General features: G+C 52.2%; 1 protein-coding gene across 1 annotated transcript in view; it reads right to left on the bottom strand.

Annotated features, from left to right (window-relative positions):
- Positions 1 to 12,949, bottom strand: part of LOC147122418 (choline transporter-like protein 5) — a 248,011-nt gene that overhangs the window by 21,418 nt on the left and 213,644 nt on the right. The gene's annotated exons all lie outside the window — the stretch shown is intronic.

Genomic DNA, 12,949 nt, shown 5'->3' with positions numbered 1-12,949 from the left:
AGAGAGAAACAGAGTCAACGCTCCAGGTCGATGACTCATCAGTTCTGACGAAAGGTCATCGACCTGAAACGTTAACTTTGTTTCTCTCTCCACAGATGCTGCCTGACTTGCTGGGTATTTCCAGCATTCTCTGTTTTTATTTCAGATTTCCAGCATCCGCAGTATTTTGCTTTTGTACTAAAATTAGAGACGCCGGTTAATAGGGTCACAGAGAAAAGCAAACCAAGCACTGGGGTTCATTTCTAGAGATAAAGAATTGAAAAGCAGGGACATTATGTTAAACTTGTATAGAACCTTGGCGAGACCACACTTGGAGCACTGTGCACAGTTCTGGTCTCCATATCACACTTGGAGCACTGTGCACAGTTCTGGTCTCCATATCACACTTGGAGTACTGTGCACAGTTCTGGTCTCCATATCACACTTGGAGCACTGTGCACAGTTCTGGTCTCCATATCACGCTTGGAGTACTGTGCACAGTTCTGGTCTCCATATCACGCTTGGAGTACTGTGCACAGTTCTGGTCTCCATATCTCACTGGGAGTACTGAGTACAGTTCTGGTCTCCATATCTCACTGGGAGCACTGTGCACAGTTCTGGTCTCCATATCTCACTGGGAGCACTGTGCACAGTTCTGGTCTCCATATCTCACTGGGAGCACTGTGCACAGTTCTGGTCTCCATATCACACTTGGAGGTACTATGCACAGTTCTGTTCTCCATATCACACTTGGAGTACTGTGCACAGTTCTTGTCTCCATATCACACTTGGAGCACTGTGCACAGTTCTGGTCTCCATATCACACTTGGAGCACTGTGCACAGTTCTGGTCTCCATATCACACTTGGAGGTACTATGCACAGTTCTGTTCTCCATATCACACTTGGAGTACTGTGCACAGTTCTGGTCTCCATATCACACTTGGAGTACTGTGCACAGTTCTGGTCTCCATATCTCACTGGGAGCACTGTGTACAGTTCTGGTCTCCATATCACACTTGGAGTACTGTGCACAGTTCTGGTCTCCATGTCACACTTGGAGTACTGTGCACAGTTCTGGTCTCCATATCACACTTGGAGCACTGTGCACAGTTCTGGTCTCCATATCACACTTGGAGTACTGTGCACAGTTCTGGTCTCCATATCACACTTGGAGTACTGTGCACAGTTCTGGTCTCCATATCTCACTGGGAGTACTGTGCGCAGTTCTGGTCTCCATATCACGCTTGGAGTACTGTGCACAGTTCTGGTCTCCATATCACGCTTGGAGTACTGTGCACAGTTCTGGTCTCCATATCTCACTGGGAGTACTGAGTACAGTTCTGGTCTCCATATCTCACTGGGAGCACTGTGCACAGTTCTGGTCTCCATATCTCACTGGGAGCACTGTGCACAGTTCTGGTCTCCATATCTCACTGGGAGCACTGTGCACAGTTCTGGTCTCCATATCTCACTGGGAGTACTGTGCACAGTTCTGGTCTCCATATCTCACTGGGAGTACTGTGCACAGTTCTGGTCTCCATATCACACTGGGAGCACTGTGCACAGTTCTGGTCTCCGTATTATTAAGTGGATATAGAGGCAGAGGAGAAGGTGCAAAAAAGATTTACAAGGATGATAAGGGCAGCACGGTGGCATAGTGGTTAGCACTGTTGCCTCACAGCGCCAGAGACCCGGGTTCGAATCCGGCCTCGGGTGACTGTCTGTGTGGAGTTTGCACATTCTCCCCGTGTTTGCGTGGGTTTTCTCCGGGTGCTCCGGTTTCTTCCCACAGTCCAAAGATGTGCGGGTTAGGTTGATTGGCTATGATAAATTGACCCTTAGTGTTAGGGGGATTAAATACGTGGGGTTACGGGGATCGGGTGGGATATGTGTCGGTGCAGGCTCGATGGGCCGAAATGGCCTCTATCTGCACTGTGGGGTTTCTGTGATTCTGTGATTCTGTGATACTAGAACTGAGAGGTTATAACTATCAGGAAAGGCTGAACAGGCTGGGGCTCTTTTATCTAGAAAATAGAAGGCTGAAGGGTGAACTGATGGAGGGCTTTAACGTTATGAAGGGTTTGATAGGGTAGACGGAGAGAAGATGTTTCCACTTGTGGGGGAGACCCGAACTAGGGGCCATCAATATAAGATAGTCACTAATAAATCCAATGGGGAATTCAGGAGAACCTTCTTTCCCCAGAGAGTGGTGAGAATGTGGAACTCGCTACCACAGGGAGTGGTCGAGGCGAATAACACAGATACATTTAAGGGGAAGCTGGATAAACACATGAGGGAGAAAGGAATAGAAGGTTATGTTGATAGGGTGAGATGAAGAGGGGTGGGAGGAGGCTCGAGTGGAGCATGAACACCGGCACGGACCAGTTGGGCCGAATGGCCTGTTTCTGGGCTGAACTTTCTATGTACTGTTTAATCAAATCCATATCTGCTGGGAGAGCTTGCAGTGAGAACAGTCAGACCCAGAGGTCGACACATTACTTAACGGATCTGCAATCCCTTAAACATCAACAGTGTCCTTCAGGGGAAAGGAACCTGTCGCCCCTTACGCGGTCCAGCAGACACGTGACTCGTCTCACACCAACGTTGTTGACATGCAATGCCCTCTGGTGGCCGAACAAGCCAGTTGTCAGGGGAGGGCCGGCATTGCCAGTGTCACTCAGATCTCAAAAATGACCAGCGCATGTATTGGCAGGGTGAATAATTGTCCTCGCGATCGTCCATTTACTCCGCATCCTTGTTATTTGTCTTCTGGTCAAGTAACAAGGATTCAATCTGCTGCCAGCTGTGGCTCAGTGGGCAGCGCCCTCGCCTCTAACTCAGACGGTTGTGGGTTCAAGTCCCACTCCAGGCTGAAACTCCCAGTGCAGTATCGAGCGAATGCTGCACTGTCGGAGGGGCAGTACTGAGGGAGTGCTGCACTGTTGGAGGGTCAGTACTGAGGGAGCGCTGCACTGTCAGAGGGTCAGTACTGAGGGAGCGCTGCACTGTCAGAGGGTCAGTACTGAGGGAGCGCCGCACTGTCGGAGGGGCAGTACTGAGGGAGCGCCGCACTGTCGGAGGGGCAGTACTGAGGGAGTGCTGCACTGTCAGAGGGGCAGTACTGAGGGAGCGCTGCACTGGCGGAGGGGCAGTACTGAGGGAGCGCTGATGTCGGAGGGTCAGTACTGAGGGAGCGCTGCACTGTCGGAGGGGCAGCACTGAGGGAGCGCTGCACTGTCGGAGGAGCAGTACTAAGGGAGTGCTGCATTGTCGGAGGGGCAGTACTGAGGGGGCGCTGCACTGTTGGACGAGCAGGACTGAGGGAGCGCTGCACTGTCGGAGGGGCAGTACTGAGGGAGTGCTGCACTGTTGGAGGGGCAGTACTGAGGGAGTGCTGCACTGTCGGAGGGGCAGTACTGAGGGAGCGCTGCACTGTCAGAGGGGCAGTACTGAGGGAGCGCTGTACTGTCGGAGGGGCAGTACTGAGGGAGCGCTGCACTGTCAGAGGGGCAGTACTGAGGGAGCGCTGCACTGTCGGAGGGGCAGTACTGAGGGAGCGCTGCGCTGTCGGAGGGGCAGTACTGAGGGAGCGCCGCACTGTCGGAGGGGCAGTACTGAGAGAGCGCTGCACTGTCAGAGGGGCAGTACTGAGGGAGCGCCGCACTGTCGGAGGGGCAGTACTGAGGGAGCGCTGCACTGTCAGAGGGGCAGTACTGAGGGAGCGCTGCACTGTCAGAGGGGCAGTACTGAGGGAGCGCCGCACTGTCGGAGGGGCAGTACTGAGGGAGCGCGGCACTGTCGGAGGGGCAGTACTGAGGGAGCGCTGCACTGTCAGAATTATCTGGCCATTATCACCTTGTGGTTTCTGGGAGCTTGCTGTTTGCAAATTGGCTGCCGCGTTTCCTACATTACAACAGTGACTACACTTCAAAAAGTACTTAATTGGCTGTAAATCACTTTGGGACGTCCTGAGGTGCTGAAAAGCGCTGGAGAAATCCAAGTCTTTCTTTTCTTTTTCTTTTTTATTGCAGAACTATTTAGGGAGCAGCTGGAGGATTGTGTCCAATTCTGGGCACCACACGTTGGGAAGGATGTCAATCCTTGGAGAGGGTGCAGAGGAGATTTACTAGAATGGTACCAGCGATGATGGACCTCAGTTATGTGGAGAGACTGGGGAAGCTGGGATTTTTCCCCTTTGAGCAGAGAAGGTTTATTATGTCCGTGTATAATTGAGACACGGACTGCAGGAGTTGATTATAACAAGTCTTTACTGAATGGAGACAAACTGGAAACTGAAACTACAGAAGCCTGCTAGGGCCTTTTATACAGGGGTGGTCACTGCCGGTACTGCAGTCTGAGACCAGTTATTCCCTTAAAGGTACATACACAACAATTCCTCCCCTTTTAGATAAACAGTACATAACTTTCATTTAACAACTAAATAATAACTAATTACAATTACAATTACGGTTGCTAGATACATTGGTTGAAGTTAAGCAATTATAAGTTCAGTCTTTGAGGAGGCTTCCTGATTCTGTCTGGATAACACCTCTTTGGGATATCAGGTTCTTCTGGCAAGGTTGCGTCAGGATCAATGTCGTTGTTTGGTTCGTCTGCCTCCAATATCACCGATTCTGCGGTAGATGCAATTGGTACTTCGGTTTCATCGCCAGGTGTATCAGATCGTGGTGTGGAGTTGACGTTTTCCAGTGACTCTAGAATCTGGTCAGCATGGCGTCTTACAATGCTCTCTCCAATGTCCACGGTATACATTAGAGGTCCTTGCCGTGTACAGATCGTTCCTGGCTGCCATTTCTCTGTGCGGTAGTCCCGGGCCAAAACTGGTTGACCTATCTTAAAACTCCTGGTCGGCCTTTCATTCATATTCTGAAACTGCCTGTTCTCCACATCTCTTCGGACGTTTGGCTTAACCAAATCCAAGCGGCATCGTAGTCTTCGATTGAAGAACATCATGGTTGGAGTTTGGTTGGTAACCGCATGTGTCGCATTCCGGTAGGCAAACAAGAAGTTATCCACCTTGTGTTGTAGGGGTATATCTTCATTACACATTGCCTTGATAGCCTTCTTGAATGTTTGAACAAACCTCTCGGCCAATCCATTAGTGGCTGGATGATATGGGGCGGATGTGTAATGCTTAACACCATTGTTCTTTAAGAACCTTCGGAACTCTTCAGACACAAACTGTGGTCCATTGTCAGAGCAAATCTGTTCAGGCAGCCCATTCCTGGCGAATATGGTTCGTAAGACTGTGATAGTTTTTTCTGTGGTGGTTGAGGACATTTTTATTACCTCTGGCCACTTTGAATGTGCATCCACCGCAATTAAAAACATCGAGTCCATAAAGGGACCAGCAAAATCAATGTGCACCCTTTGCCATGGAGATGAGGGCCACTCCCATGGATGTAGAGGGGCTTGTGGTGGGGCGTTTTGGACCTTCTGGCATCCTGTACAGCTCTTGGTCATCTCTTCGATTTCTCTATCGATTCCCGGCCACCACACAAACGCTCTGGCTAAGTTCTTCATTTTTACCCCTCCCAGATGACCCTCATGAAGCTCATTGAGCACTCTATCCTTCAATTTGGGTGGAATTACTACTCTGGATCCACACATCAAGGTTCCTCTGCACACTGACAGCTGTTCTCTTCTCGGCGAGAATGCTGGCAGCAGTGGTTCGCCATGTGCTGGCCATCCCTTCACCGTTAAATCATAGACCCAGGAGAGTGTCGGGTCATTTCGTGTTTCCTTTTCTATGTTTGCATTCGTCACAGGGAGACATTCGACTATAGTCGAGTGGAATAACTCCACTGGATCCACTGCCAGTTCTTCTTCCACCGTCGGCAACGGTAGGCACAACAATCCATCAGCATTCCCATGCTGTTTAGTTCCTTTGTACTCGATGTCATATTGGTGTGCCCCTAGGAAAAGGGACCACCTCTGTAGCCGTTGTGCCGTCATTATCGAGGGTTGAAAATGGAGACGAGAGGTTGATGATCAGTTAGTAGAGTAAATTTCTGACCGTGCAGGTAGTGATTGAACTTCTTCACCCCCCACACCAGGCTGAGGGCCTCTCTGTCAATCTGGGCGTAGTTACGCTCGGCTGAAGTTAACGAGCGTGACGCAAAAGCTATCAGCCTCTCTGAACCATCAAGGAATTTATGTGACAGTACCGCCCCAATGCCGTAGGGAGACGCATCACATGCCAGTCTTATCGGTAGTGATGGGTTGTAGTGAGCCAATACTTCTCTTGAAGTGATTAGGTCCTTACTCTTCTGAAAGGCCCGCTTACACTCATCGCTCCATTTCCATGCTACTCCCGTTCGTAGTAGGGCGTTCAGTGGATGCAGAATTGTGGACAAATTCGGCAAAAACTTATGGTAGTAATTCACCAATCCAAGGAATGACCTCAGTTGCGACACATTTTCAGGCGCTGGAGCCTTAACTACCGCTTCAATTTTGTCAGGGGACTTATGCAACCCCTCTTCATCAATCACGTGGCCACAATACGATATCTGTTTCTTAAAAAACTCGCACTTGGGGCGATTGGCTCGTAGCCCATGTTCACGTAGTCTAGTGAGCACCTGCTCTAGGTTGGCAAGGTGTTCACTGTCATCTTCATCTGTCACTAGGATGTCGTCCAAGTAACACTGAGTCCCCGGAATCCCTTGCAGGACTTGTTCCATCGCTCTTTGCCATATCGCCGGAGCTGATGCTACTCCGAATACCAGTCGATTATACTGGTAAAGACCTTTGTGAGTGTTTATCGTGAGATACTTCCTAGAGGATTCTTCAACCTCCATCTGCAAATATGCTTGTGCTAGGTCAATTTTTGTAAAACGCTTCCCTCCAGATAGTGAGGCGAAGATATCTTCTATCCTTGGAAGAGGATATTGTACTGTGTGAAGGACTGGGTTCACCGTCACCTTGAAGTCCCCACAGATGCGAACCTTCCTTGGCTCCTCAGGCTTATTGTTTAACGTTTTCTTCATGACAGGAACGATGGGTGTCGCCCACTCGCTCCAGTCTACCTTAGATAACATGCCTGCATTCTCCAGATTCTCCAGCTCTGCCTCGACGGCTGGGCGAATTGCATATGGTACCGGTCTTGCTTTGAAAAACTTTGGAATTGCATTCTCCTCTATTTTTATCGAGGCGGTTACGCCTTTAAGAGTGCCCAGTTCTTGTTGAAATACCTCTTTGGCATCAGTTAAGATTGTTGACAATCGTCCAGGAGTGACGTCGTCATCCTTTTTACCAGCCACCGTCAGTGCCTGAATGGAGTGCCAGTCTAAACTTATCTTTCTGATCCATTCACGTCCCAATAACGGTGGTCCACCATCTTGCAGAATGTAGAGATACAATTTCCATATTTTCTTGCCGTTGTATTCGACAGGCACCCTTATTTTTCCTCTGGGGTATACTTTTGCCCCGTATACGTCCTCAAGACAATGGATGTCTCTCGCAAGGGTATGTGTGAGAATAGCCGCTCGTAGTCTCGTCGATTCATGACGGTTAGCGCTGATCCTGTATCCAATTCCATTTTGACTTGGGACCCTGCTATCGTGAGGGTGACCCAAATGGTTCGGTGATCCTCTTTTGCGATTATGTTGTGAAGTTTGAGACAGCTTAGTCTCTTGTTCCCGGATTCACTATCGCTCATCTGGTCTTCGGAACTGCTGTCCGTCATCTTTTGTACTTTCCTGTACGGTTCCTTAGTAGCCTTTTTGTTGTCGTTGGTCTTCTTCCCAGACCTGCAAACTCGTGCAATGTGTCCCATCTTTCCGCATTGCCTGCATATTTTGTCCTTGGACCAGCAGTCCTTCTGGTCATGGTTTGTTCTGCCGCAGCGATAACATTTTGCAAATCCCCGTGTCATTTCGTGGGTGCCGTATTCCTGTGGCTTTTGTTGTATTTCCGCAGCTCCCCTTGCTGCTGCTTCGTACGATGCTGCCACGCTGAAAGCCTTATCTAGCGTCAGCTCTTTCTCTGAGAGTAACCTCTTCTGGGTTCCTTCACTCAGGAGTCCACAGACAAATTTGTCCCGTAAGGTATCTGCCAGTCCTGCTCCGAACTGGCAGTGCTTTGATAGCTTGCGTAGTTCCGTAAGGTAATCAGCATTGCTCTCATTTTTATGCTGATTTCTCCTGTGGAATTTAAATCTTTCTGCTATCAGCAGCGGTGTAGGATTTAGGTGTTCCTGTAGGATAGCAACAATTTCGTTAAAACTCTTCGCCTTCGGTTTGGCTGGAGTAATCAGGTCCCGCAATAAGCCGTACGTTCTTGCGCCCATTAAATTTAGCAATACCGAAGCCTTTTTCGCATCAGTTATTTCGTTTGCCTCGCAGTATACCTCGACTCTTTCCACATACGTGGTCCAGTCTTCTATTGCATTATCGAAGGCAGTGATATCGCCAGTCTTTGGCATCTTGAAAATCTAAGATGGCGCCTCCCGCGCTTTGCCTTCGTCCCCGATGGATCAAAATGGCACCTCCCGTGCTTTTCCTTCTTCCCCGCCGAGTTAAGATGGTGCCTCCCGCGCTTTCCCGCCGCTGCCGCTGCTGCCAACGCTGTTGCTGGCGATTATATTTATTTTACTATCCTGTAATGGCGACGCCCTATGGTCTTCGCGCCTCCCCGATCGCTGCTGCCAACGCTGCTCTCCGCGGTATTTTTATTTTTCTATCGCGCTTCAATTTTTGCTCCGTTAATTGAAGAACCGTTCCCATCGTGGAGCGGACCCTCTGGGACACTTCCCTCCCTCTTCTTAGGTCCGAACGCTGCCCGGCTGCGAAGCACCGGCCGCGCCCTGTGTGCTCCACCCTCTCTCTCACTCTTTGCTTCCCGACTCGCTGCCCGGCCCCGTTGCAGAGCCACCCGATCGAGCTCTAGCCCGCCGCAGCCCAGGAAGGATCAGTGCACTACCTGCCACCAGCCCGATTAGCTGGGAAACCACAGACTGGAGACCAAGCCTGGCTCTCGACAGTCTCTCCTGCACTTTTCAATTCGATGATTTGGAGGGCGGTTGCCCACGGTCGATGCCCGCTTCTCGAGTTTCTTTGGATTAATTTTTTTTTCTTTCTTCTGGCTTCAACCTTCAATAACGTCGTCTGAGGTGCTGCCGAGTTGCAGGTAAGTTCATTTCTTACTCGTCACCAGTATTATGTCCGTGTATAACTGAGACACGGACTGCAGGAGTTGATTATAACAAGTCTTTACTGAATGGAGACAACCTGGAAACTGAAACTACAGAAGCCTGCTAGGGCCTTTTATACAGGGGTGGTCACTGCCGGTACTGCAGTCTGAGACCAGTTATTCCCTTAAAGGTACAAACACAACAAGGTTATTGAAAGATTTAATAGAGGTGTTCAAAATGACGAGGGGTTTTGATCGAGTAAATCAGGAGAAGCTGTTTCCAGTGGCAGGAGGGTCGGTAACCAGGGGACACAGAGTGAAGGGAATTGGCAAAAGAACCAGAGGGGAGATGAGGAGAATGTTTTTACAGCGAGTTGTTGTGATCTGGAATGTGCTGCCTGAAAGGGCGGCGGAAGCAGATTCAATCGGAACTTTCACAAGGGAATTGTATAAACACTGGAAGGGAAGAGATTAGCAGGGCTGTGGGGAAAGAGCAGGGAGTGGGACTAATTGGAGAGCTCGTTCAAAGAGCCGGCACAGGCACGATGGGCCGAATGGCCTCCTCCTGTGCTGTGAGATTCTATGTTGCGGCTGCTGAAGTTTTCCATTCCTATTTGAGACACACAGACAACACCCAGAACCAGATGACCCTGGGAAGCATCAAGTTGGGCATTGTAAGAACCTACGGTAAAAAGCTGCTGTTGTCTTGTACTGAGGAAGGTTTAAAATCCGCTGACAGTTTATTCTCCACCGTGAGCTATTTTTATCTGTTTGTTTTAAACCCATGTTGAAATACAAAAAAAAGGAGGTTGAGTGGAATGCGTGAGCTAGTGTGCTAGAAATAGCGGAGAGAGGGAATTAAATTTGCGGGAGGGGGGCTGGGGCTACGTAAACTGAGCGCAGTGGATCAGTCGCCTGTTAGAGAAACCGCCCTATTTTCATCTCCATTCACTTCGAGTCCAGTTTAACTCCCAGGCATCAAGTTGAAAATGACTTCCCGCTCATTCTGTCTGCCAGCAAAGGAAGAACTTGCATTTCTATAGCGCCTTTCACCAGCTCAGGACGTCCCAAAGCTCTTCGCAGACAATTAAGTATTTGTTTGAACTGTAGTGACGCTTGTAATGTGGGAAACGCGGCAGCCAATTTGCACACAGCAAGCTCCCACAAACAGCAAGGAGATAATCTGTTTTTAGTGATGTTGATTGAGGGATAAATATTGGCCCCAGGACACCGGTGAGAACTCCCCTGCGCTTCTTCAAAATAGTGGCCGTGGAATCTTATAATTTCACCAGAGAGGGCACATGGGGCCTCGGTTTAAAGTCTCATCCGAAAGTCGGTATCTCCAACAGTGCAGCGCTCCCTCAGTACTGTCCCTTCGACAGTGCAGCGCTCCCTCAGTACTGCCCCTCCGAGAGTGCGGCGCTCCCTCAGTACTGCCCCTCCGACTGTTCAGCGCTCCCTCAGCACTTCCCCTCCGACAGTGCAGTTCTCCCTCAGTACTGCCCCTCCGACAGTGCGGCACTCACTCAGTACTGCCCCTCCAACAGTGCTGCGCTCCCTCATTACTGCCCCTCCGACAGTGCTGCGCTACCTCAGTACTGCCCCTCCGACAGTGCTGCGCTCCCTCAGTACTGCCCCTCCGACAGTGCTGCGCTCCCTCAGTACTGCCCTCCGACAGTGCAGCGCTCCCTCAGTACTGCCCCTCCGACAGTGTGGCGCTCCCTCAGAACTGTCCCTCCGACAGTGCAGCGCTCCCTCAGTACTGCACCTCCGACTGTTCGGCGTACCCTCAGTACTTCCCCTCCGACAGTGCGGCACTCACTCAGTACTGCCCCTCCGTCAGTGCTGCGCTCCCTCAGTGCTGCCCCTCCGACAGTGCTGCGCTCCCTCAGTACTGCCCCTCCGACAGTGCTGCGCTCCCTCAATACTGCCCCTCCGACAGTGCTGTGCTCCCTCAGTGCTGCCCCTCCGACAGTGCTGCACTCCCTCAGTACTGCCCCTCCGACAGTGCAGTGCTCCCTCAGTACTGCCCCTCCGACAGTGCAGCGCTCCCTCAGTACTGCCCCTCCGACAGTGCAGCGTTCCCTCAGTACTGCCCCTCTGACAGTGCGGCGCTCCCTCAGTACTGCCCCTCCGACAGTGCAGCCCTCCCTCAGTAGTGCCCCTCCGACATTGCAGCGCTCCCTCAGTACTGCCCCTCTGACAGTGCAGCTCTCCCTCAGTACTGCCCCTCTGACAGTGCAGCGCTCCCTCAGTACTGCCCCTCCGACAGTGCAGCTTTCCCTCAGTACTGCCCCTCCGACAGTGCAGCACTCCCTCAGTACTGCCCCTCCGACAGTGCGGCGCTCCCTCAGCACTGCCCCTCCGACAGTGCAGCACTCCCTCAGTACCGCCCCTCCGACAGTGCAGCGCTCCCTCAGTACTGCCTCTCCGACAGAGCAGTGCTCCCTCAGTACTGTCCCTCCAACAGTGCGGCGCTCCCTCAGTACTGCCCCTTCAACAGTGCAGCGCTCACTCAGTACTGCCCCTCCGACAGTGCAGCGCTCCCTCAGTACTGCACCTCGGAATGTTCGGCGCTCCCTCAGTACTGCCCCTCCGACAGTGCAATGCTCCCTCAGTACTGTCCCTCCGACAGTGCGGCACTCACTCAGTACTGCCCCTCCGACAGTGCTGCGCTCCCTCATTATTGCCCCTCCGACAGTGCTGCGCTACCTCAGTACTGCCCCTCCGACAGTGCTGCGCTCCCTCAGTACTGCCCCTCTGACAGTGCTGCGCTCCCTCAGTACTGCCCCTCCGACAGTGTGGCGCTCCCTCAGTACTGTCCCTCCGACAGTGCAGCGCTCCCTCAGTACTGCACCTCCGACTGTTCGGCGCGCCCTCAGTACTTCCCCTCCGACAGTGCGGCACTCACTCAGTACTGCCCCTCCGACAGTGCTGCGCTCCCTCAATACTGCCCCTCCGACAGTGCTGCACTCCCTCAGTACTGCCCCTCCGACAGTGCTGCACTCCCTCAATACTGCCCCTCCGACAGTGCTGTGCTCCCTCAGTGCTGCCCCTTCGACAGTGCTGCACTCCCTCAGTACTGCCCCTCCGACAATGCAGTGCTCCCTCAGTACTGCCCCTCCGATAGTGCAGCACTCCCTCAGTACTGCCCCTCCGACAGTGCAGCACTCCCTCAGTACTGCCCCTCCGACAGTGCAGCGTTCCCTCAGTACTGCCCCTCTGACAGTGCGGCGCTCCCTCAGTACTGCCCCTCCGACAGTGCAGCGCTCCCTCAGTACTGCCCCTCCGACAGTGCAGCACTCCCTCAGTACTGCCCCTCCGACAGTGCAGCGCTCCCTCAGTACTGCCCCTCCGACAGTGCAGCTCTCTCTCAGTACTGCCCCTCCGACAGTGCAGCACTCCCTCAGTACTGCCCCTCCGACAGTGCAGCTCTCCCTCAGTACTGCTCCTCCGACAGTGCAGCACTCCCTCATTACTGCCTCTCCGACAGTGCCGCGCTGACTCAGTACTGCCCCTCCAACAGTGCAGCACTCCCTCAGTACTGCCCCTCTGACATTGCAGCACTCCCTCAGTACTGCACCTCCGACTGTTCGGCGCTCCCTCAGTACTTCCCCTCCGACAGTGCGTCACTCATTCAGTACTGCCCCTCCGACAGTGCTGCGCTCCCTCAGTACTGCACCTCCGACAGTTCTGCGCTCCCTCAGTACTGCCCCTCCGACAGTGCTGCGCTCCCTCAATACTGCCCCTCCGACAGTGCTGTGCTCCCTCAGTGCTGCCCCTCCGACAGTGCTGCACTCCCTCAGTACTGCCCCTCCG

The sequence above is a fragment of the Somniosus microcephalus genome, chromosome 3 (assembly GCF_052327205.1).
Source record: "Somniosus microcephalus isolate GS21.2 chromosome 3, FLI_Smic_1.0, whole genome shotgun sequence".
NCBI lineage: Eukaryota > Metazoa > Chordata > Chondrichthyes > Squaliformes > Somniosidae > Somniosus > Somniosus microcephalus.
Note: the sequence above shows the minus strand (reverse complement) of the source record. Positions and strands in the feature narration are given on the sequence as shown.